The sequence below is a fragment of the Camelus bactrianus genome, unplaced genomic scaffold, assembly GCF_048773025.1.
Source record: "Camelus bactrianus isolate YW-2024 breed Bactrian camel unplaced genomic scaffold, ASM4877302v1 HiC_scaffold_43, whole genome shotgun sequence".
NCBI classification, from domain to species: Eukaryota; Metazoa; Chordata; class Mammalia; order Artiodactyla; family Camelidae; genus Camelus; species Camelus bactrianus.
This window is the reverse complement of record NW_027413959.1, coordinates 2,297,832-2,324,313: the sequence shown is the minus strand read 5'-3', so window position 1 is coordinate 2,324,313 and position 26,482 is coordinate 2,297,832.

Genomic DNA, 26,482 nt, shown 5'->3' with positions numbered 1-26,482 from the left:
CTCTCGAAGGGCTCCTAGGAGATCCCGGGTGCTGCAGACAGAAGACGGAACCTCCCCACACTCAGAATTCCGGAACACGGCTGACTGTGTGGGGGAGGTTCGGGGCCGCCCTCCACGCAGCTGCCTGGTGTCACAGGTGTTCCCTGGCAGGGGGAAGTCCGCTAATTACCTCCCTTGTCCATGGGGAGGCACAAGATGCTACCTGCTTTTCCAGCCCAACCCCCGCCTTTCCCCGGCAGCCCGCACAGGGAGGGACTGGGGGAAGACACTCGAAAGGCTCCTAGGAGAACCCGGGTGCTGCAGACAGAAGACGGAACCTCCCCAAACTCAGAATTCCGGAACACCTATGACTGTGTGGGGGAGGTTCGGGGCCGCCCTCCACGCAGCTGCCTGGTGTCACAGGTGTTCCCTGGCAGGGGAAATCCGCTAATTACCTCCCTTGTCCATGGGGAGGCACAAGATGCTACCAGCTTTTCCAGCCCAACCCCCGCCTTTCCCCGGCAGCCCGCACAGGGAGGGACTGGGGGAAGACACTCGAAAGGCTCCTAGGAGAACCCAGGTGCTGCAGACAGAAGACGGAACCTCCCCACACTCAGAATTCCGGAACACGTGTGACTGTGTGGGGGAGGTTCGTTGCCACCCTCCAAGCAGCTGCCTTGTGTCACAGGTGTTCCCTGGCAGGTGGAAGTCCGCTAATTACCTCCCCTGTCCATGGGGAGGTACTAGATTCTACCTGCGTTTCCAGCACAACCACCTCCTTTCCCCGGCAACCCGCACAGGGAGGGACTCTGGGAAGACACTCGAAGGGCTCGTAAGAGATCCCGGGTGCTGCAGACAGAAGACGGAACCTCCTCACACTCAGAATTCCGGAACACGGTTGACTGTGTGGGGGAGGTTCGGGGCCGCCCTCCACGCAGCTGCCTGGTGTCACAGGTGTTCCCTGGCAGGTGGAAGTCCGCTAATTACCTCCCCTGTCCATGGGGAGGCACTAGATGCTCCCTGCGTTTCCAGCACAACCCCCTCCTTTCCCCGGCAGCCCGCACAGGTAGGGACTCTGGGAAGACACTCGAATGGCTCCTAGGAGATCCCGGGTGCTGCAGACAGAAGACGGATCCTCCCCACCCTCAGAATTCCGGGACACGGCTGACTGTGTGGGGGAGGTTCGGGGCCGCCCTCCACGCAGCTGCCTGGGGTCACAGGTGTTCCCTGGCATGGGGAAGTCCGCTAATTACCTCCCTTGTCCATGGGGTGGCACAAGATGCTACCTGCTTTTCCAGCCCAACCACCACCTTTCCCCGGCAGCCCGCACAGGGAGGGACTGGGGGAAGACACTCGAAAGGCTCCTAGGAGAACCCGGGTGCTGCAGACAGAAGACGGAACCTCCCCACACTCAGAAATCCGGAACACGTGTGATTGTGTGGGTGAGGTTTAGGGCCGCACTCCACGCAGCTTCCTGGTGTCACAGTTCTTCCCTGGCAGGGGGAAGTCCGCTAATTACTTCCCCTGTCCATGGGGAGGCACTAGAAGCTAACTGCTTTTACAGCCCAACCCATGCCGTTCCCCGGCTGCCCGCACTTGGAGGGACTCGGGGAAGACTCTCGAAAGGCTACTAGGAGATCCCGGGTGCTGAAGACATAAGACGGAACCTCCCCACACTCAGAATTCCGGAACACGGCTGACTGTGTGGGGGAGGTTCGGGGCCGCCCTCCACGCAGCTGCCTGGTGTCACAGGTGTTCCCTGGCAGGGGGAATTCCGCTACTTACCTCCCTTGTCCATGGGGAGTCACAAGATGCTACCTGCTTTTCCAGCCAAACCCCCGCCTTTCCCCGGCAACCCGCACAGGGAGGGACTGGGGGAAGACACTCGAAAGGCTCCTAGGAGAACCCGGGTGCTGCAGACAGAAGACGGAACCTCCCCACACTCAGAATTCCGGAACACGTGTGACTGTGTGGGTGAGGTTCAGGGCCGCCCTCCACGCAGCTTCCTGGTGTCACAGTTGTTCCCTGGCAGGGGGAAGTCTGCTAATTACCTCCCCTGTCCATGGGGAGGCACTAGATGCTACCTGCGTTTCCAGCCCAACCCCCGCCTTTCCCTGGCTGCCCGCACTGGGAGGGACTCGGGGAAGACACTCGAAGGGCTCCTAGGAGATCCCGGGTGCTGCAGACAGAACACGGAACCTCCCCACACTCAGAATTCGGGAACACGGTTGACTGTGTGGGGGAGGTACGGGGCCGCCCTCCACGCAGCTGCCTGGTGTCACAGGTGTTCCCTGGCAGGTGGAAGTCCGCTAATTACCTCCCCTCTCCATGGGGAGGCACTAGATGCTACCTGCGTTTCCAGCAAAACCCCCTCCTTTCCCCGGCTGCCCGCACTGGGAGGGACTCGGGGAAGACACTCGAAGGGCTCCTAGGAGATCCCGGGTGCTGCAGACAGAAGACGGAACCTCCCCACACTCAGAATTCCGGAACACGGCTGACTGTGTGGGGGAGGTTCGGGGCCGCCCTCCACGCAGCTGCCTGGTGTCACAGGTGTTCCCTGGCAGGGGGAAGTCCGCTAATTACCTCCCTTGTCCATGGGGAGGCACAAGATGCTACCTGCTTTTCCAGCCCAACCCCCGCCTTTCCCCGGCAGCCCGCACAGGGAGGGACTGGGGGAAGACACTCGAAATGCTCCTAGGAGAACCCGGGTGCTGCAGACAGAAGACGGAACCTCCCCACACTCAGAATTCCGGAACACGTATGACTGTGTGGGTGAGGTTCAGGGCCGCCCTCCACGCAGCTTCCTGGTGTCACAGTTGTTCCGTGGCAGGGGGAAGTCCGCTAATTACCTCCCCAGTCCATGGGGAGGCACTAGATGCTACCTGAGTTTCCAGCCCAACCCCCGCCTTTCCCTGGCAGCCCGCAGTGGGAGGGATTCGGGGAAGACACTAGGAGGGCTCCTAGGAGATCACGGGTGCTGCAGACAGAAGACGGAACCTCCCCACACTCAGAATTCCGGAACACGGCTGACTGTGTGGGGGAGGTTCTGGGCCGCCCTCCACGCAGCTCCTGGTGTCACAGGTGTTCCCTGGCAGGGGGAGGTCCGCTAATTACCTCCCTTGTCCATGGGGAGGCACAAGATGCTACCTGCGTTTCCAGCCCAACCCCCGCCTTTCCCAGGCTGCCCGCACTGGGAGGGACACGGGGAAGACTCTCGAAGGGCTCCTAGGAGATCCCGGGTGCTGCAGACATAAGACGGAACCTCCCCACACTCAGAATTCCGGAACACGGCTGACTGTGTGGGGGAGGTTCGGGGCCGCCCTCCACGCAGCTGCCTGGTGTCACAGGTGTTCCCTGGCAGGTGGAAGTCCGCTAATTACCTCCCCTGTCCATGGGGAGGCACTAGATGCTACCTGCGTTTCCAGCACAACCCCCTCCTTTCCCCGGCAGCCCGCACAGGGAGGGACTCTGGGAAGACACTCGAATGGCTCCTAGGAGATCCCGGGTGCTGCAGACAGAAGACGGAACCTCCCCACCCTCAGAATTCCGGAACACGGCTGACTGTGTGGGTGAGGTTCAGGGCCGCACTCCACGCAGCTTCCTGTTTTCACAGTTGTTCCCTGGCAGGGGGAAGTCCGCTAATTACCTCCCCTGTCCATGGGGAGGCAGTAGATGCTACCTGCTTTTCCAGCCCTACCCCCGCCTTTCCCCGGCTGCCCGCACTGGGAGGGACTCGGGGAAGACACTCGAAGGGCTCCTAGGAGATCCCGGGTGCTGCAGACAGAAGACGGAACCTCCCCACACTCACAATTCCGGAACACGGTTGACTGTGTGGGGGAGGTTCGGGGCCGCACTCCACGAAGCTGCCTGGTGTCACAGGTGTTCCCTTGTAGGGGGAAGTCCGCTACTTACCTCCCCTGTCAATGGGGAGGCACTAGATGCTACCTGCGTTTCCAGCCCAACCCCCGCCTTTCCCTGGCTGCCCGCAATGGGAGGGACTCGGGGAAGACTCTCGAAGGGCTCCTAGGAGATCCCGGGTGCTGCAGACAGAAGACGGAACCTCCCCACACTCAGAATTCCGGAACACGGATGACTGTGTGGGGGAGGTTCGGGGCCGCCCTCCACGCAGCTGCCTTGTGTCACAGGTGTTCCCTGGCAGGTGGAAGTCCGCTAATTACCTCCCCTGTCCATGGGGAGGCACTAGATGCTACCTGCGTTTCCAGCACAACCCCCTCCTTTCCCCGGCAACCCGCACAGGCAGGGACTCTGGGAAGACACTCGAAGGGCTCCTAAGGGATCCCGGGTGCTGCAGACAGAAGACGGAACCTCCCCACACTCAGAATTCCGGAACACGGTTGACTGTGTGGGGGAGGTTCGGGGCCGCCCTCCACGCAGCTGCCTGGTGTCACAGGTGTTCCCTGGCAGGTGGAAGTCCGCTAATTACCTCCCCTGTCCATGGGGAGGCACTAGATGCTACCTGCGTTTCCAGCACAACCCCCTCCTTTCCCCGGCAGCCCGCACAGGGAGGGACTCTGGGAAGACACTCGAATGGCTCCTAGGAGATCCCGGGTGCTGCAGACAGAAAACGGAACCTCCCCACACTCAGAATTCCGGAACACGGCTGACTGTGTGGGTGAGGTTCAAGGCCGTACTCCACGCAGCTTCCTGGTGTCACAGTTGTTCCCTGGCAGGGGGAAGTCCGCTAATTACCTCCCTTGTCCATGGGGAGGCACAAGATGCTACCTGCTTTTCCAGCCCAGCCCCCGCCTTTCCCCGGCAGCCCGCACAGGGAGGGACTGGGGGAAGACACTCGAAAGGCTCCTAGGAGAACCCGGGTGCTGCAGACAGAAGACGGAACCTCCCCACACTCAGAATTCCGGAACACGTGTGACTCTGTGGGTGAGGTTCAGGGCCGCACTCCACGCAGCTTCCTGGTGTCACAGTTGTTCCCTGGCAGGGGGAAGTCCGCTAATTACCTCCCCTGTCCATGGGGAGGCACTAGATGCTACCTGAGTTTCCAGCCCAACCCCCGCCTTTCCCCGGCTGCCCGCACTGGGAGGGACTCGGGGAAGACACTCGAAGCGCTCCTAGGAGATCCCGGGTGCTGCAGACAGAAGACGGAACCTCCCCACAATCACAATTCCGGAACACGGCTGACTGTGTGGGGGAGGTTCGGGGCCGCCCTCCACGCAGCTGCCTGGTGTCACAGGTGTTCCCTGGCAGGGAGAAGTCCGCAAATTACCTCCCCTGTCCATGGGGAGGCACTAGATGCTACCTGATTTTCCAGCCCAACCCCCGCCTTTCCCCGGCAGACCGCAGTGGGAGGGATTCTGGGAAGACACTCGAAGGGCTCCTAGGAGATCCCGGGTGCTGCAGACAGAAGACGGAACCTCCCCACACTCAGAATTCCGGAACACGGCTGACTGTGTGGGGGAGGTCCGGGGCCGCCCTCCACGCAGCTGCCTGGTGTCACAGGTGTTCCCTGGCAAGGAGAATTCCGCAAATTAACTCCCCTGTCCATGGGGAGGCACTAGATGCTACCTGAGTTTCCAGCCCAACCCCCGCCTTTCCCCGGCAGACCGCAGTGGGAGGGATTCGGGGAAGACACTCGAAGGGCTCCTAGTAGATCCCGGGTGCTGCAGACAGAAGACGGAACCTCCCCACACTCAGAATTCCGGAACACGGATGACTGTGTGGGGGAGGTTCGGGGCCGCCCTCCACGCAGCTGCCTTGTGTCACAGGTGTTCCCTGGCAGGTGGAATTCCGCTAATTACCTCCCCTGTCCATGGGGAGGCACTAGATGCTACCTGCGTTTCCAGCACAACCCCCTCCTTTCCCCGGCAACCCGCACAGGCAGGGACTCTGGGAAGACACTCGAAGGGCTCCTAAGGGATCCCGGGTGCTGCAGACAGAAGACGGAACCTCCCCACACTCAGAATTCCGGAACACGGTTGACTGTGTGAGGGAGGTTCGGGGCCGCCCTCCACGCAGCTGCCTGGTGTCACAGGTGTTCCCTGGCAGGTGGAAGTCCGCTAATTACCTCCCCTGTCCATGGGGAGGCACTAGATGCTACCGGCGTTTCCAGCACAACCCCCTCCTTTCCCCGGCAGCCCGCACAGGGAGGGACTCTGGGAAGACACTCGAATGGCTCCTAGGAGATCCCGGGTGCTGCAGACAGAAAACGGAACCTCCCCACACTCAGAATTCCGGAACACGGCTGACTGTGTGGGTGAGGTTCAGGGCCGCCCTCCACGCAGCTGCCTTGTGTCACAGGTGTTCCCTGGCAGGTGGAAGTCCGCTAATTACCTCCCCTGTCCATGGGGAGGCACTAGATGCTACCTGCGTTTCCAGAACAACCCCCTCCTTTCCCCGGCAACCCGCACAGGCAGGGACTCTGGGAAGACACTCGAAGGGATCCTAGGAGATCCCGGGTGCTGCAGACAGAAAACGGAACCTCCCCACACTCAGAATTCCGGAACACGGCTGACTGTGTGGGGGAGGTTCGGGGCCGCCCTCCACGCAGCTGCCTTGTGTTACAGGAGTTCCCTGGCAGGTGGAAGTCCGCTAATTACCTCCCCTGTCCATGGGGAGGCACTAGATGCTACCTGAGTTTCCAGCCCAACCCCCGGCTTTCCCCGGCAGCCCGCAGTGGGAGGGATTCGGGGAAGACACTCGAAGGGCTCCTAGGAGATCCCTGGTGCTGCAGACAGAAGACGGAACCTCCCCACACTCAGAATCCCGGAACACGGCTGACTGTGTGGGGGAGGTTCGGGGCCGCCCTCCACGCAGCTGCCTGGTGTCACAGGTGTTCCCTGGCAGGGGGAAGTCCGCTACTTACCTCCCTTGTCCATGGGGAGGCACAAGATGCTACCTGCTTTTCCAGCCCAACCCCCGCCTTTCCCCGGCAGCCCGCACAGGGAGGGACTGGGGGAAGACCCTCGAAAGGCTCCTAGGAGAACCCGAGTGCTGCAGACAGAAGACGGATCCTCCCCACACTCAGAATTCCGGAACACGTGTGACTGTGTGGGTGAGGTTCAGGGCCGCACTCCACGCAGCTTCCTGGTGTCACAGTTGTTCCCTGGCAGGGGGAAGTCCGCTAATTACCTCCCCTGTCCATGGGGAGGCAGTAGATGCTACCTGCTTTTATAGCCCAACCCCCGCCTTTTCCCGGCTGCCCGCACTGGGAGGGACTCGGGGAAGACACTCGAAGGGCTCCTAGGAGATCCCGGGTGCTGCAGACAGAAGACGGAACCTCCCCACACTCACAATTCCGGAACACGGCTGACTGTGTGGGGGAGGTTCGGGGCCGCCCTCCACGCAGCTGCCTGGTGTCACAGGTGTTCCCTGGCAGGGAGAAGTCCGCAAATTACCTCCCCTGTCCATGGGGAGGCACTAGATGCTACCTGAGTTTCCAGCCAAACCCCCGCCTTTCCCCGGCAGACCGCAGTGGGAGGGATTCGGGGAAGACACTCGAAGGGCTCCTAGGAGATCCCGGGTGCTGCAGACAGAAGACGGAACCTCCCCACACTCAGAATTCCGGAACACGGATGACTGTGTGGGGGAGTTTCGGGGCCGCCCTCCACGCAGCTGCCTTGTGTCACAGGTGTTCCCTGGCAGGTGGAAGTCCGCTAATTACCTCCCCTGTCCATGGGGAGGCACTAGATGCTACCTGCGTTTCCAGCACAACCCCCTCCTTTCCCCGGCAACCCGCACAGGCAGGGACTCTGGTAAGACACTCGAAGGGCTCCTAAGGGATCCCGGGTGCTGCAGACAGAAGACGGAACATCCCCACACTCAGAATTCCGGAACACGGTTGACTGTGTGGGGGAGGTTCGGGGCCGCCCTCCACGCAGCTGCCTGGTGTCACAGGTGTTCCCTGGCAGGTGGAAGTCCGCTAATTACCTCCCCTGTACATGGGGAGGCACTAGGTGATACCTGCGTTTCCAGCACAACCCCCTCCTTTCCCCGGCAGCCCGCACAGGGAGGGACTCTGTGAAGACACTCGAATGGCTCCTAGGAGATCCCGGGTGCTGCAGACAGAAGACGGAACCTCCCCACACTCAGAATTCCGGAACACGGCTGACTGTGTGGGTGAGGTTCAGGGCCGTACTCCACGCAGCTTCCTGGTGTCACAGTTGTTCCCTGGCAGGGGGAAGTCCGCTAATTACCTCCCATGTCCATGGGGAGGCACAAGATGCTACCTTCTTTTCCAGCCCAACCCCCGCCTTTACCCGGCAGCCCGCACAGGGAGGGACTGGGGGAAGACACTCGAAAGGCTCCTAGGAGAACCCGGGTGCTGCAGACAGAAGACGGAACCTCCCCACACTCAGAATTCCGGAACACGTGTGACTCTGTGGGTGAGGTTCAGGGCCGCACTACACGCAGCTTCCTGGTGTCACAGTTGTTCCCTGGCAGGGGGAAGTCCGCTAATTACCTCCCCTGTCCATGGGGAGGCACTAGATGCTACCTGCTTTTCCAGCCCAACCCCCGCCTTTCCCTAGCCGCCTGCAGTGGGAGGGATTCGGGGAATACTCTCGAAGGGCTCCTAGGAGATCCCGAGTGCTGCAGACAGAAGACGGAACCTCCCCACACTCAGAATTCCGGAACACGGCTGACTGTGTGGGGGAGGTTCGTGGCCGCCCTCCACGCAGCTGTCTGGGGTCACAGGTGTTCCCTGGCAGGGAGAAGTCCGCTAATTACCTCCCCTGTCCATGGGGAGGCACTAGATGCTACCTGAGTTTCCAGCCCAACCCCCGGCTTTCCCCGGCAGCCCGCAGTGGGAGGGATTCGGGGAAGACACTCGAAGGGCTCCTAGGAGATCCCTGGTGCTGCAGACAGAAGACGGAACCTCCCCACACTCAGAATTCCGGAACACGGCTGACTGTGTGGGGGAGGTTCGGGGCCGCCCTCCACGCAGCTGCCTGGTGTCACAGGTGTTCCCTGGCAGGGGGAAGTCCGCTACTTACCTCCCTTGTCCATGGGGAGGCACAAGATGCTACCTGCTTTTCCAGCCCAACCCCCGCCTTTCCCCGGCAGCCCGCATAGGGAGGGACTGGGGGAAGACCCTCGAAAGGCTCCTAGGAGAACCCGGGTGCTGCAGACAGAAGACGGAACCTCCCCACACTCAGAATTCCGGAACACGGCTGACTGTGTGGGGGAGGTTCGGGGCCGCCCTCCACGCAGCTGCCTGGTGTCACAGGTGTTCCCTGGCAGGGAGAAGTCCGCTAATTACCTCCCCTGTCCATGGGGAGGCACTAGATGCTACCTGAGTTTCCAGCCCATCCCCCGCCTTTCCCCGGTAGCCCGCACAGGGAGGGACTCTGGGAAGACACTCGAAGGGCTCCTAGGAGATCCCGGGTGCTGCAGACAGAAGACAGAACCTCCCTACACTCAGAATTCCGGAACACGGTTGACTGTGTCGGGGAGGTTCGGGGCCGCACTCCACGCAGCTGCCTGGTGTCACAGGTGTTCCCTGGTAGGGGGAAGTCCGCTACTTACCTCCCCTGTCCATGGGGAGGCACTAGATGCTACCTGCGTTTCCAGCACAACCCCCGCCTTTCCCTGGCTGCCCGCACTGGTAGGGACTCGGGGAAGACTCTCGAAGGGCTCCTAGGAGATCCCGGGTGCTGCAGACATAAGACGGAACCTCCCCACACTCAGAATACCGGAACACGGCTGACTGTGTGGGGGGGTTCGGGGCCGCCCTCCACGCAGCTGCCTGGTGTCAAAGGTGTTCCCTGGCAGGGAGAAGTCCGCTAATTACCTCCCCTGTCCATGGGGAGGCACTAGATGCTACCTGAGTTTCCAGCCCAACCCCCGCCTTTCCCCGGCAGCCCGCAGTGGGAGGGATTCGGGGAAGACACTCAAAGGGCTCCTATGAGATCCCGGGTGCTGCAGACAGAAGACGGAACCTCCCCACCCTCAGAATTCCGGAACACGGCTGACTGTGTGGGGGAGGTTCGGGGCCGCCCTCCACGCAGCTGACTTGTGTCACAGGTGTTCCCTGGCAGGTGGAAGTCCTCTAATTACCTCCCCTGTCCATGGGGAGGCACTAGATGCTACCTGCGTTTCCAGCACAACCCCATCCTTTCCCCGGGAACCCGCACAGGGAGGGACTCTGGGAAGGCACTCGAAGGGCTCCTAAGAGATCCCGGGTGCTGCAGACAGAAGACGGAACCTCCCCACACTCAGAAATCCTGAACACGGTTGACTGTGTGGGGGAGGTTCGGGGCCGCCCTCCACGCAGCTGCCTGGTGTCACAGGTGTTCCCTGGCAGGTGGAAGTCCGCTAATTACCTCCCCTGTCCATGGGGAGGCACTAGATGCTACCTGCGTTTCCAGCACAACCCCCTCCTTTCCCCGGCAGCCCGCACAGGGATGGACTCTGGGAAGACACTCGAATGGCTCCTAGGAGATCCCGGGTGCTGCAGACAGAAGGCGGAACCTCCCCACCCTCAGAATTCCGGAACACGGCTGACTGTGTGGGTGAGTTTCAGGGCCGCACTCCACGCAGGTTCCTGGTGTCACAGTTGTTCCCTGGTAGGGGGAAGTCCGCTACTTACCTCCCCTGTCCATGGGGAGGCTCTAGATGCTACCTGCGTTTCCAGCCCAACACCCGCCTTTCCCCGGCTGCCCGCACTGGGAGGGACTCTGGGAAGACACTCGAAGGGCTCCTAGGAGATCCCGGGTGCTGCAGACAGAAGACGGAACCTCCCCACACTCAGAATTCCGGAACACGGTTGACTGTGTGGGGGAGGTTCGGGGCCGCCCTCCACGCAGCTGCCTGGTGTCACAGGTGTTCCCTGGCAGGTTGAAGTCCGCTAATTACCTCCCCTGTCCATGGGGAGGCACTAGATGCTACCTGCGTTTCCAGCACATCCCCCTCTTTCTCCGGCAGCCCGCACAGGGAGGGACTCTGGGAAGACACTCGAATGGCTCCTAGGAGATCCCGGGTGCTGCAGACAGAAGACGGAACCTCCCCACCCTCAGAATTCCGGAACACGGCTGACTGTGTGGGTGAGGTTCAGGGCCGCACTCCACGCAGCTTCCTGGTGTCATAGATGTTCCCTGGCAGGTGGAAGTCCGCTAATTACCTCCCCTGTCCATGGGGAGGCACAAGATGCTACCTGCTTTTCCAGCCCAACCCCCGCCTTTCCCCGGCTGCCCGCACTGGGAGGGACTCGGGGAAGACACTCGAAGGGCTCCTAGGAGATCCCGGGTGCTGCAGACAGAAGACGGAACCTCCCCACACTCAGAATTCCGGAACACGGTTGACTGTGTGGGGGAGGTTCGGGGCCGCACTCCACGCAGCTGCCTGGTGTCACATGTGTTCCCTGGTAGGGGGAAGTCCGCTACTTACATCCCCTGTCCATGGGGAGGCACTAGATGCTACCTGCGTTTCCAGCCCAACCCCAGGCTTTCCCTGGCTGGCCGCACTGGGAGGGACTCGGGGAAGACTCTCGAAGGGCTCCTAGGAGATCCCGGGTGCTGCAGACATAAGACGGAACCTCCCCACACTCAGAATTCCGGAACAGGGCTGACTGTGTGGGGGAGGTTCGGGGCCGCCCTCCACGCAGCTGCCTGGTGTCACAGGTTTTCCCTGGCAGGTGGAAGTCCGCTAATTACTTCCCCTGTCCATGGGGAGGCACTAGATGCTACCTGCGTTTCCAGCACAACCCCCTCCTTTCCCCGGCAGCCCGCACAGGGAGGGACTGTGGGAAGACACTCGAATGGCTCCTAGGAGATCCCGGGTCCTGCAGACAGAAGACGGAACCTCCCCACCCTCAGAATTCCGGAACACGGCTGACTGTGTGGGTGAGGTTCTGGGCCGCACTCCACGCAGCTTCCTGGTGTCACAGTTGTTCCCTGGCAGGGGGAAGTCCGCTAATTACCTCCCCTGTCCATGGGGAGGCACTAGATGCTACCTGCTTTTCCAGCCAAACCCCCGCCATTCCCCGGCTGCCCGCACTGGGAGGGACTCGGGGAAGACATTCGAAGGGCTCCTAAGAGATCCCGGGTGCTGCAGACAGAAGACGGAACCTCCCCACACTCAGAATTCCGGAACACGGTTGACTGTGTGGGGGAGGTTCGGGGCCGCACTCCACGCAGCTGCCTGGTGTCACAGGTGTTCCCAGGTAGGGGGAAGTCCGCTACTTACCTCCCCTGTCCATGGGGAGGCACTAGATGCTACCTGCGTTTCCAGCCCAACCCCCGCATTTCCCTGGCTGCCCGCAATGGGAGGGACTCGGGGAAGACTCTCGAAGGGCTCCTAGGAGATCCCGGGTGCTGCAGACATAAGACGGAACCTCCCCACACTCAGAATTCCGGAACACGGCTGACTGTGTGGGGGAGGTTCGGGGTCGCCCTCCACGCAGCTGCCTGGTGTCACAGGTGTTCCCTGGCAGGGAGAAGTCCGCTAATTACCTCCCCTGTCCATGGGGAGGCACTAGATGCTACCTGAGTTTCCAGCCCAACCCCCGCCTTTCCCCGGCAGCCCGCAGTGGGAGGGATTCGGGGAAGACACTCGAAGGGCTCCTAGGATTTCCCGGGTGCTGCAGACAGAAGACGGAACCTCCCCACCCTCAGAATTCCGGAACACGGCTGACTGTGTGGGGGAGGTTCGGGGCCGCCCTCCACGCAGCTGACTTGTGTCACAGGTGTTCCCTGGCAGGTGGAAGTCCGCTAATTACCTCCCCTGTCCATGGGGAGGCACTAGATGCTACCTGCTTTTCCAGCCCAAACCCCGCCTTTCCCCGGCTGCCCGCACTGGGAGGGACTCGGGGAAAACTCTCGAAGGGCTCCTAGGAGATCCCGGGTGCTGCAGACAGAAGACGGAACCTCCCCACACTCAGAATTCCGGAACACGGCTGACTGTGTGGGGGAGGTTCGGGGCCGCCCTCCACGCAGCTGCCTGGTGTCACAGGTGTTCCCTGGCGGGGGGAAGTCCGCTAATTACCTCCCTTGTCCATGGGGAGGCACAAGATGCTACCTGCTTTTCCAGCCCAACCCCCGCCTTTCACCGGCAGCCCGCAGTGGGAGGGATTCGGGGAAGACACTCGAATGGCTCCTAGGAGATCCCGGGTGCTGCAGACAGAAGACGGAACCTCCCCACACTCAGAATTCCGGAACACGGCTGACTGTGTGGGGGAGGTTCGGGGCCGCCCTCCACGCAGCTGCCTGGTGTCACAGGTGTTCCCTGGCGGGGGGAAGTCCGCTAATTACCTCCCTTGTCCATGGGGAGGCACAAGATGCTACCTGCTTTTCCAGCCCAACCCCCGCATTTCCCCGGCAGCCCGCACAAGGCGGGACTGGGGGAAGACACTCGAAAGGCTCCTAGGAGATCCCGGGTGCTGCAGACAGAAGACGGAACCTCCCCACACTCAGAATTCCGGAACACGTGTGACTGTCTGGGTGAGGTTTAGGGCCGCACTCCACGCAGTTTCCTGGTGTCACAGTTGTTCCCTGGCAGGGGGAAGTCCGCTAATTACCTCCCCTGTCCATGGGGAGGCACTAGATGCTACCTGCTTTTCCAGCCCAACCCCCGCCGTTCCCCGGCTGCCCGAACTGGGAGGGACTCGGGGAAGACTCTCGAAGGGCTCCTAGGAGAACCCGGGTGCTGCAGACATAAGACGGAACCTCCCCACACTCAGAATTCCGGAACACGGGTGACTGTGTGGGTGAGGTTTAGGGCCGACCTCCACACAGCTTCCTGGTGTCACAGGTGTTCCCTGGTAGGGGGAAGACAGCTAATTACCTCCCCTGTCCATGGGGAGGCACTAGATGCTACCTGAATTTCCAGCCCAACCCCCGCCTTTCCCCGGCAGCCCGCAGTGGGAGGGATTCGGGGAAGACACTCGAAGGGCTCCTGGGAGATCCCGGGTGCTGCAGACAGAAGACGGAACCTCCCCACACTCAGAATTCCGGAACACGGATGACTGTGTGGGGGAGGATCGGGGCCGCGCTCCACGCAGCTGCCTTGTGTCACAGGTGTTCCCTGGCATGTGGAAGTCCGCTAATTACCTCCCCTGTCCATGGGGAGGCACTAGATGCTACCTGCCTTTCCAGCACCACCCCCTCCTTTCCCCGGCAGGCCGCACAGGGAGGGACTCTGGGAAGACACTCGAATGGCTCCTAGGAGATCCCGGGTGCTGCAGACAGAAGACGGAACCTCCCCAACCTCAGAATTCCGGAACACGGCTGACTGTGTGGGTGAGGTTCAGGGCCGCAATCCACGCAGCTTCCTGGTGTCACAGTTGTTCCCTGGCAGGGGGAATTCCGCTAATTACCTCCCCTGTCCATGGGGAGGCACTAGATGCTACCTGCTTTTCCAGCCCAACCCCCGCCTTTCCCCGGCTGCCCGCAATTGGAGGGACTCGGGGAAGACACTCGAAGGGCTCCTAGGAGATCCCGGGTGCTGCAGACAGAAGACGGAACCTCCCCACACTCAGAATTCCGGAACACGGTTGACTGTGTGGGGGAGGTTCGGGGCCGCACTCCACGCAGCTGCCTGGTGTCACAGGAGTTCCCTGGTAGGGGGAAGTCCGCTTCTTACCTCCCCTGTCCAAGGGGAGGAACTAGATGCTACCTGCGTTTCCAGCCCAACCCCCGCCATTCCCTGGCTGCCCGCAATGGGAGGGACTCGGGGAAGACTCTCGAAGGGCTCCTAGGAGATCCCGGGCGCTGCAGACATATGACGGAACCTCCCCACACTCAGAATTCCGGAACACGGCTGACTGTGTGGGGGAGGTTCGGGGCCGCCCTCCACGAAGCTGCCTGGTGTCACAGGTGTTCCCTGGCAGGTGGAAGTCCTCTAATTACCTCCCCTGTCCATGGGGAGGCACTAGATGCTACCTGAGTTTCCAGCCCAACCCCCGACTTTCCCCGGCAGCCCGCAGTGGGAGGGATTCGGGGAAGACAGTCGAAGGGCTCCTAGGATTTCCCGGGTGCTGCAGACAGAAGACGGAACCTCCCCACCCTCAGAATTCCGGAACACGGCTGACTGTGTGGGGGAGGTTCGGGACCGCCCTCCACGCAGCTGCCTGGTGTCACAGGTGTTCCCTGGCAGGTGGAAGTCCGCTAATTACCTCCCCTGTCCATGGGGAGGCACTAGATGCTACCTGCGTTTCCAGCACAACCCCCTCCTTTCCCCGGCAACCCGCACAGGGAGGGACTCTGGGAAGACACTCGAAGGGCTCCTAAGGGATCCCGGGTGCTGCAGACAGAAGACGGAACCTCCCCACACTCAGAATTCCGGAACACGGTTGACTGTGTGGGGGAGGTTCGGGGCCGCCCTCCACGCAGCTGCCTGGTGTCACAGGTGTTCCCTGGCAGGTGGAAGTCCGCTAATTACCTCCCCTGTCCATGGGGAGGCACTAGATGCTACCTGCTTTTCCAGCCCAAACCCCGCCTTTCCCCGGCTGCCCGCACTGGGAGGGACTCGGGGAAGACTCTCGAAGGGCTCCTAGGAGATCCCGGGTGCTGCAGACAGAAGACGGAACCTCCCCACACTCAGAATTCCGGAACACGGCTGACTGTGTGAGGGAGGTTCGGGGCCGCCCTCCACGCAGCTGCCTGGTGTCACAGGTGTTCCCTGGCATGGGGAAGTCCGCTAATTACCTCCCTTGTCCATGGGGAGGCACAAGATGCTACCTGCTTTTCCAGCCCAACCCCCGCAATTCCCCGGCAGCCCGCACAGGGAGGGACTGGGGGAAGACACTCGAAAGGCTCCTAGGAGATCCCGGGTGCTGCAGACAGAAGACGGAACCTCCCCACACTCAGAATTCCGGAACACGTGTGACTGTGTTGGTGAGGTTTAGGGCCGCACTCCACGCAGCTGCCTGGTGTCACAGGTGTTCCCTGGCAGGTGGAAGTCCGCTAATTACCTCCCCTGTCCATGGGGAAGCAATAGATGCTACCTGCGTTTCCAGCACAACCCCCTCCTTTCCCCGGCAGCCCGCACAGGGAGGGACTCTGGGAAGACACTCGAATGGCTCCTAGGAGATCCCGGGTGCTGCAGACAGAAGACGGAACCTCCCCACACTCAGAATTCCGGAACACGGCTGACTGTGTCGGGGAGGTTCGGGGCCGCCCTCCACGCAGCTGCCTGGTGTCACAGGTGTTCCCTGGCAGGGGGAAGTCCGCTAATTACCTCCCTTGTCCATGTGGAGGCACAAGATGCTACCTGCTTTTCCAGCCCAACCCCCGCCTTTCCCCGGCAGCCCGCACAGGGAGGGACTCTGGGAAGACACTCGAAGGGGTCCTAGGAGAACCCGGGTGCTGCAGACAGAAGACGGAACCTCCCCACACTCAGAATTCCGGAACACGTGTGACTGTGTGGGTGAGGTTAAGGGCCGCCCTCCACGCAGCTGCCTGGTGTCACAGGTGTTCCCTGGCAGGTGGAAGTCCGCTAATTACCTCCCCTGTCCATGGGGAGGCACTGGATGCTACCTGCGTTTCCAGCACAACCCCCTCCTTTCCCCGGCAGCCCGCACAGGGATGGACTCTGGGAAGACACTCGAAGGGCACCTAGGAGATCCCGGGTGCTGCAGACAGAAGACGGAACCTCCCCACACTCAGAATTCCGGAACACGGCTGACTGTGTGGGGGATGTTCGGGGCCGCACTCCACGCAGCTCCCTGGAGTCACAGATGTTCCCTGGCAGGTGGAAATCCGCTAATTACCTCCCCTGTCCATGGGGAGGCACTAGATTCTAACTGCGTTTCCAGCACAACCCCCTCCTTTCCCCGGCAACCCGCACAGGGAGGGATTCTGGGAAGACACTCGAATGGCTCCTAGGAGATCCCGGGTGCTGCAGACAGAAGACGGAACCTCCCCACCCTCAGAATTCCGGAACACGGCTGACTGTGTGGGGGAGGTTCGGGGCCGCCCTCCACGCAGCTGCCTGGTGTCACAGGTGTTCCCTGGCAGGGGGAAGTCCGCTAATTACCTCCCTTGTCCATGGGGAGGCACAAGATGCTACCTGCTTTTCCAGCCCAACTCCCGCATTTCCCCGGCAGCCCGCACAGGAAGGGAATCTGGGAAGACACTCGAAGGGTTCCTAGGAAAACCCGGGTGCTGCAGACAGAAGACGGAACCTCCCAACACTCAGAATTCCGGAACACGGCTGACTGTGTGGGGGAGGTTCGGGGCCGCCCTCCACGAAGCTGCCTGGTGTCACAGGTGTTCCCTGGCAGGTGGAATTCCGCTAATTACCTCCCTTGTCCATGGGGAGGCACAAGATGCTACCTGCTTTTCCAGCCTAACCCCAGCCTTTCCCCGGCAGCCCGCACAGGTAGGGACTCTGGGAAGACACTGGAATGGCTCCTAGGAGATCCCGGGTGCTGCAGACAGAAGACGGAACCTCCCCACACTCAGAATTCCGGAACACGGCTGACTGTGTGGGGGAGGTTCGGGGCCGCCCTCCACGCAGCTGCCTGGTGTCACAGGTGTTCCCTGGCAGGTGGAAGTCCGCTAATTACCTCCCCTGTCCATGGGGAGGCACTAGATGCTACCTGCGTTTCCAGCACAACCCCCTCCTTTCCCCTGGAAACCGCACAGGGAGGGACTCTGGGAAGACAATCGAATGGCTCCTAGGAGATCCCGGGTGCTGCAGACAGAAGACGGAACCTCCCCACCCTCAGAATTCCGGAACACGGCTGACTGTGTGGGGGAGGTTCGGGGACGCCCTCCACGCAGCTGCCTGGTGTCACAGGTGTTCCCTGGCAGGGGGAAGTCCGCTAATTACCTCCCTTGTCCATGGGGAGGCACAAGATGCTACCTGCTTTTCCAGCCCAACCCCCGCCTTTCCCAGGCAGCCCGCACAGGGAGGGACTCTGGGAAGACCCTCGAAGGGCTCCTAGGAGAACCCGGGTGCTGCAGACAGAAGACGGAACCTCCCCACACTCAGAATTCCGGAACAAGTGTGACTGTGTGCGTGAGGTTCAGGGCCGCCCTCCACGCAGCTGCCTGGTGTCACAGGTGTTCCCTGGCAGGTGGAAGTCCGCTAATTACCTCCCCTGTCCATGGGGAGGCACTAGATGCTACCTGCGTTTCCAGCAGAACCCCCTCCTTTCCCCGGCAACCCGCACAGGGAGGGACTCTGGGAAGACACTCGAAGGGCTCCTAGGAGATCCCGGGTGCTGCAGACAGAAGACGGAACCTCCCCACACTCAGAATTCCGGAACACGGTTGACTGTGTGGGTGAGGTTCGTGGCCGCCCTCCACGCAGCTGCCTTGTGTCACAGGTGTTCCCTGGCAGGTGGAAGTCCGCTAATTACCTCCCCTGTCCATGGGGAGGCACTAGATGCTACCTGCGTTTCCAGCACAACCCCCTCCTTTCCCCGGCAACCCGCACATGGAGGGACTCTGGGAAGACACTCGAATGGCTCCTAGGAGATCCCGGGTGCTGCAGACAGTAGACGGAGCCTCCCCACTCTCAGAATTCCGGAACACGGATGACTGTGTGGGGGAGGTTCGGGGCCGCCCTCCACGCAGCTGCCTGGTGTCACAGGTGTTCCCTGGCAGGGGGAAGACAGCTAATTACCTCCCTTGTCCATGGGGAGGCACAAGATGCTACCTGCTTTTCCAGCCCAACCCACGGCATTCCCCGGCAGCCCGCACAGGGAGGGACTCTGGGAAGACACTCGAAGGGCTCCTAGGAGAACCCGGGTGCTGCAGACAGAAGACGGAACCTCCCCACACTCAGAATTCCGGAACACGGCTGACTGTGTGGGGGAGGTTCTGGGCCGCCCTCCACGCAGCTGCCTGGTGTCACTGGTGTGCCCTATCAGGTGGAAGTCCGCTAATTACCTCCTTTGTCCATGGGGAGGCACAAGATTCTACCTGCTTTTCCAGCCCAACCCCCGCCTTTCCCCGGCAGCCCGCACAGTGAGGGACTCTGGGAAGTCACTCGAAGGGCTCCTAGGAGAACCCGGGTGCTGCAGACAGAAGACGGAACCTCCCCACACTCAGAATTCCGGAACAAGTGTGACTGTGTGGGTGAGGTCCAGGGCCGCCCTCCACGCAGCTGCCTGGTGTCACAGGTGTTCCCTGGCAGGTGGAAGTCCGCTAATTACCTCCCCTGTCCATGGGGAGGCACTGGATGCTACCTGCGTTTCCAGCAAAACCCCCTCCTTTCCCCGGCAACCCGCACAGGGAGGGACTCTGGGAAGACACTCGAAGGGCTCCTAGGAGATCCCGGGTGCTGCAGACAGAAGACGGATCCTCCCCACACTCACAATTCCGGAACACGGCTGACTGTGTGGGGGAGGTTCGGGGCCGCCCTCCACGCAGCTGCCTGGTGTCACAGATGTTCCCTGGCTGGTGGAAGTCCGCTAATTACCTCCCCTGTCCATGGGGAGGCACTAGATGCTACCTGCGTTTCCAGCACAACCCCCTCCTTTCCCCGGCAACCCGCACAGGGAGGGACACTGGGAAGACACTCGAAGGGCTCCTAAGAGATCCCGGGTGCTGCAGACAGAAGACGGAACCTCCCCACACTCAGAATTCCGGAACACGGTAGACTGTGTGGGGGAGGTGTGGGGCCGCCATCCACGCAGCTGCCTGGTGTCACAGGTGTTCCCTGGCAGGGGGAAGTCCGCTAATTACCTCCCTTGTCCATGGGGAGGCACAAGATGCAACCTGCTTTTCCAGCCCAACCCCCGCCTTTCCCCGGCAGCCCGCACAGGGAGGGACTCTGGGAAGACACTCGAAGGGCTCCTGTGAGAACCCGGGTGCTGCAGACAGAAGACGGAACCTCCCCACACTCAGAATTCCGGAACACGTGTGACTGTGTGGGTGAGGTTCAGGGACGCACTCCACGCAGCTGCCTGGTGTCACAGGTGTTCCCTGGCAGGTGGAAGTCCGCTAATTACCTCCCCTGTCCATGGGGAGGCACCGGATGCTACCTGCGTTTCCAGCACAACCCCCGCCTTTCCCCGGCAGCCCGCAGTGGGAGGGATTCGGGGAAGACCCTCGAAGGGCTCCTAGGAGATCCCGGGTGCTGCAGACAGAAGACGGAACCTCCCCACACTCAGAATTCCGGAACACGGTTGACTGTGAGGGTGAGGTTCGTGGCCGCACTCCACGCAGCTGCCTGGTGTCACAGGTGTTCCCTGGCAGGTGGAAGTCCGCTAATTACCTCCCCTTTCCATGGGGAGGCACTAGATGCTACCTGCGTTTCCAGCACAACCCCCTCCTTTCCCCGGCAGCCCGCACAGGGAGGGACTCTGGGAAGACACTCGAATGGCTCCTAGGAGATCCCGGGTGCTGCAGACAGAAGACGGAACCTCCCCACACTCAGAATTCCGGAACACGTGTGACTGTGTGGGTGAGGTTCAGGGCCGCCCTCCACGCAGCTGCCTGGTGTCACAGGTGTTCCCTGGCAGGTGGAAGTCCGCTAATTACCTCCCCTGTCCATGGGGAGGCACTAGATGCTACCTGCGTTTCCAGCACAACCCCCTCCTTTCCCCGGCAGCCCGCACAGGGAGGGACTCTGGGAAGACACTCGAATGGCTCCTAGGAGATCCCGGGTGCTGCAGACAGAAGACGGAACCTCCCCACACTCAGAATTCCGGAACACGTGTGACTGTGTGGGTGAGGTTCAGGGCCGCCCTCCACGCAGCTGCCTGGTGTCACAGGTGTTCCCTGGCAGGTGGAAGTCCGCTAATTACCTCCCCTGTCCATGGGGAGGCACTAGATGCTACCTGCGTTTCCAGCAATACCCCCTCCTTTCCCCAAGCAACCCGCACAGGGAGGGACTCAGGGAACACACTCGAAGGGCTCCTAAGAGATCCCGGGTGCTGCAGACAGAAGACGGAACCTCCCCACACTCAGAATTCCGGAACACGGTTGACTGTGTGGGGGAGGTTCGGGGCCGCCCTCCACGCAGCTACCTGGTGTCACAGGTGTTCCCTGGCAGGTGGAAGTCCGCTAATTACGTCCCTTGTCCATGGGGAGGCACTAGATGCTACCTGCGTTTCCAGCCCAACCCCCGCCTTTCCCCGGCAGCCCGCACAGGGTGGGACTCGGGGAAGAGTCTCGAAGGGCTCCTAGGAGATCCTGGGTGCTGCAGACAGAAGACGGAACCTCCCCACCCTCAGAATACCGGAACACGGCTGACTGTGTGGGGGAGGTTCGGGGCCGCCCTCCACGCAGCTGCCTGGTGTCACAAGTGTTCCCTGGCAGGGGGAAGTCCGCTAATTACCTCCCTTGTCCATGGGGAGGCACAAGATGCAACCTGCTTTTCCAGCCCAACGCCCGCCTTTCCCCGGCAGCCCGCACAGGGAGGGACTCTGGGAAGACACTCCAAGGGCTCCTAGGAGAACCCGGGTGCTGCAGACAGAAGACGGAACCTCCCCACACTCAGAATTCCGGAACACGTGTGACTGTGTGGGTGAGGTTCAGGGCCGCCCTCCACGCAGCTGCCTGGTGTCACAGGTGTTCCCTGGCAGGTGGAAGTCCGCTAATTACCTCCCCTGTCCATGGGGAGGCACTAGATGCTACCTGATTTTCCAGCACAACCCCCTACATTCCTCGGCAGCCCGCACAGGGAGGGACTCTGGGAAGACTCTCGAATGGCTCCTAGGAGATCCCGGGTGCTGCAGACAGAAGACGGAACCTCCCCACAATCAGAATTCCGGAACACGGATGACTGTGTGGGGGAGGTTCGGGGCCGCCCTCCACGCAGCTGCCTTGTGTCACAGGTGTTCCCTGGCAGGTGGAAGTCCGCTAATTACCTCCCCTGTCCATGGGGAGGCACTAGATGCTACCTGCGTTTCCAGCACAGCCCCCTCCATTCCCCGGCAACCCGCACAGGGAGGGACTCTGGGAAGACACTCGAAGGGCTCCTAAGAGATCCCGGGTGCTGCAGACAGAAGACGGAACCTCCAAACACTCAGAATTCCGGAACACGGTTGACTGTGTGGGGGAGGTTCGGGGCCGCCCTCCACGCAGCTGCCTGGTGTCACAGGTGTTCCCTGGCAGGTGGAAGTCCGCTAATTAACTCCCCTGTCCATGGGGAGGCACTAGATGCTACCTGCGTTTCCAGCACAACCCCCTCCTTTCCCCGGCAGCCCGCACAGGGAGGGACTCTGGGAAGACACTCGAATGGCTCCTAGGAGATCCCGGGTGCTGCAGACAGGAGACGGAACCTCCCCACACTCAGAATTCCGGAACACGTGTGACTGTGTGGGTGAGATTCAGGGCCGCCATTCACGCAGCTGCCTGGTGTCACAGGTGTTCCCTGGCAGGTGGAAGTCCGCTAATTACGTCCCATGTCCATGGGGAGGCACTAGATGCTACCTGCGTTTCCAGCCCAACCCCCGCCATTCCCCGGCAGCCCGCAAAGGGTGGGAATCGGGGAAGACTCTCGAAGGGCTCCTAGGAGATCCTGGGTGCTGCAGACAGAAGACGGAACCTCCCCACCCTCAGAATTCCGGAACACGGCTGACTGTGTGGGGGAGGTTCGGGGCCGCCCTCCACGCAGCTGCCTGGTGTCACAAGTGTTCCCTGGCAGGGGGAAGTCCGCTAATTACCTCCCTTGTCCATGGGGAGGCACAAGATGCAACCTGCTTTTCCAGCCCATCCCCCGCCTTTCCCCGGCAGCCCGCACAGGGAGGGACTCTGGGAAGACACTCGAAGGGCTCCTAGGAGAACCCGGGTGCTGCAGACAGAAGACGGAACCTCCCCACACTCAGAATTCCGGAACACGTGTGACTGTGTGGGTGAGGTTCAGGGCCGCCCTCCACGCAGCTGCCTGGTGTCACAGGTGTTCCCTGGCAGGTGGAAGTCCGCTAATTACCTCCCCTGTCCATGGGGAGGCACTAGATGCTACCTGCTTTTCCAGCACAACCCCCTACATTCCCCGGCAGCCCGCACAGGGAGGGACTCTGGGAAGACACTCGAATGGCTCCTAGGAGATCCCGGGTGCTGCAGACAGAAGACGGAACCTCCCCACACTCAGAATTCCGGAACACGGATGACTGTGTGGGGGAGGTTCGGGGCCGCCCTCCACGCAGCTGCCTTGTGTCACAGGTGTTCCCTGGCAGGTGGAAGTCCGCTAATTACCTCCCCTGTCCATGGGGAGGCACTAGATGCTACCTGCGTTTCCAGCACAACCCCCTCCATTCCCCGGCAACCCGCACAGGGAGGGACTCTGGGAAGACACTCGAAGGGCTCCTAAGAGATCCCGGGTGCTGCAGACAGAAGACGGAACCTCCAAACACTCAGAATTCCGGAACACGGTTGACTGTGTGGGGGAGGTTCGGGGCCGCCCTCCACGCAGCTGCCTGGTGTCACAGGTGTTCCCTGGCAGGTGGAAGTCCGCTAATTAACTCCCCTGTCCATGGGGAGGCACTAGATGCTACCTGCGTTTCCAGCACAACCCCCTCCTTTCCCCGGCAGCCCGCACAGGGAGGGACTCTGGGAAGACACTCGAATGGCTCCTAGGAGATCCCGGGTGCTGCAGACAGGAGACGGAACCTCCCCACACTCAGAATTCCGGAACACGTGTGACTGTGTGGGTGAGATTCAGGGCCGCCATTCACGCAGCTGCCTGGTGTCACAGGTGTTCCCTGGCAGGTGGAAGTCCGCTAATTACGTCCCTTGTCCATGGGGAGGCACTAGATGCTACCTGCGTTTCCAGCCCAACCCCCGCCATTCCCCGGCAGCCCGCAAAGGGTGGGACTCGGGGAAGACTCTCGAAGGGCTCCTAGGAGATCCTGGGTGCTGCAGACAGAAGACGGAACCTCCCCACCCTCAGAATTCCGGAACACGGCTGACTGTGTGGGGGAGGTTCGGGGCCGCCCTCCACGCAGCTGCCTGGTGTCACAAGTGTTCCCTGGCAGGGGGAAGTCCGCTAATTACCTCCCTTGTCCATGGGGAGGCACAAGATGCAACCTGCTTTTCCAGCCCAACCCCCGCCTTTCCCCGGCAGCCCGCACAGGGAGGGACTCTGGGAAGACACTCGAAGGGCTCCTAGGAGAACCCGGGTGCTGCAGACAGAAGACGGAACCTCCCCACACTCAGAATTCCGGAACATGTGTGACTGTGTGGGTGAGGTTCAGGGCCGCCCTCCACGCAGCTGCCTGGTGTCACAGGTGTTCCCTGGCAGGTGGAAGTCCGCTAATTACCTAGCCTGTCCATGGGGAGGCACTAGATGCTACCTGCGTTTCCAGCACAACCCCCTCCTTTCCCCGGCAGCCCGCACAGGGAGGGACTCTGGGAAGACTCTCGAATGGCTCCTAGGAGATCCCGGTTGCTGCAGACAGAAGACGGAACCTCCCCACACTCAGAATTCCGGAACACGGATGACTGTGTGGGGGAGGTTCGGGGCCGCCCTCCACGCAGCTGCCTTGTGTCACAGGTGTTCCCTGGCAGGTGGAAGTCCGCTAATTACCTCCCCTGTCCATGGGGAGGCACTAGATGCTACCTGCGTTTCCATCACAACCCCCTCCTTTCCCCGGCAGCCCGCACAGGGAGGGACTCTGGGAAGACACTCGAATGGCTCCTAGGAGATCCCGGGTGCTGCAGACAGAAGACGGAACCTCCCCACACTCAGAATTCCGGAACACGAATGACTGTGTGGGGGAGGTTCGGGGCCGCCCTCCACGCAGCTGCCTTGTGTCACAGGTGTTCCCTGGCAGGTGGAAGTCCGCTAATTACCTCCCCTGTCCATGGGGAGGCACTAGATGCTACCTGCGTTTCCAGCACAACCCCCTCCTTTCCCCGGCAACCCGCACAGGGAGGGACTCTGGGAAGACACTCGAAGGGCTCCTAAGAGATCCCGGGTGCTGCAGACAGAAGACGGAACCTCCCCACACTCAGAATTCCGGAACACGGTAGACTGTGTGGGGGAGGTTCGGGGCCGCCATCCACGCAGCTGCCTGGTGTCACAGGTGTTCCCTGGCAGGTGGAAGTCCGCTAATTACCTCCCCTGTCCATGGGGAGGCACTGGATGCTACCTGCGTTTCCAGCACAACCCCCGCCTTTCCCCGGCAGCCCTCAGTGGGAGGGATTCGGGGAAGACCCTCGAAGGGCTCCTAGGAGATCCCGGGTGCTGCAGACAGAAGACGGAACCTCCCCACACTCAGAATTCCGGAACACGGTTGACTGTGAGGGTGAGGTTCGTGGCCGCACTCCACGCAGCTGCCTGGTGTCACAGGTGTTCCCTGGCAGGTGGAAGTCCGCTAATTACCTCCCCTTTCCATGGGGAGGCACTAGATGCTACCTGCGTTTCCAGCACAACCCCCTCCTTTCCCCGGCAGCCCGCAAAGGGAGGGACTCTGGGAAGACAATCGAATGGCTCCTAGGAGATCCCGGGTGCTGCAGACAGAAGACGGAACCTCCCCACACTCAGAATTCCGGAACACGGTTGACTGTGAGGGTGAGGTTCGTGGCCGCAATCCACGCAGCTGCCTGGTGTCACAGGTGTTCCCTGGCAGGTGGAAGTCCGCTAATTACCTCCCTTTCCATGGGGAGGCACTAGATGCTACCTGCGTTTCCAGCACAACCCCCTCCTTTCCCCGGCAGCCCGCACAGGGAGGGACTCTGGGAAGACACTCGAATGGCTCCTAGGAGATCCCGGGTGCTGCAGACAGAAGACGGAACCTCCCCACACTCAGAATTCCGGAACACGTGTGACTGTGTGGGTGAGGTTCAGGGCCGCCCTCCACGCAGCTGCCTGGTGTCACAGGTGTTCCCTGGCAGGTGGAAGTCCGCTAATTACCTCCCCTGTCCATGGGGAGGCACTAGATGCTACCTGCGTTTCCAGCACAACCCCCTCCATTCCCCGGCAGCCCGCACAGGGAGGGACTCTGGGAAGACACTCGAATGGCTCCTAGGAGATCCCGGGTGCTGCAGACAGAAGACGGAACCTCCCGACACTCAGAATTCCGGAACAGGTGTGACTGTGTGGGTGAGGTTCAGGGCCGCCCTCCACGCAGCTGCCTGGTGGCACAGGTGTTCCCTGGCCGGTGGTAGTCCGCTAATTACCTCCCCTGTCCATGGGGAGGCACTAGATGCTACCTGCGTTTCCAGCAAAACCCCATCCTTTCCCCAGGCAACCCGCACAGGGAGGGACTCTGGGAACACACTCGAAGGGCTCCTAAGAGATCCCGGGTGCTGCAGACAGAAGACGGAACCTCCCCACACTCAGAATTCCGGAACACGGTTGACTGTGTGGGGGATGTTCGGGGCCGCCCTCCACGCAGCTACCTGGTGTCACAGGTGTTCCCTGGCAGGTGGAAGTCCGCTAATTACGTCCCTTGTCCATGGGGAAGCACTAGATGCTACCTGCGTTTCCAGCCCAACCCCCGCCTTTCCCCGGCAGCCCGCACAGGGTGGGACTCGGGGAAGACTCTCGCAGGGCTCCTAGGAGATCCTGGGTGCTGCAGACAGAAGACGGAACCTCCCCACCCTCAGAATTCCGGAACACGGCTGACTGTGTGGGATAGGTTCGGGGCCGCCCTCCACGCAGCTGCCTGGTGTCACAAGTGTTTCCTGGCAGG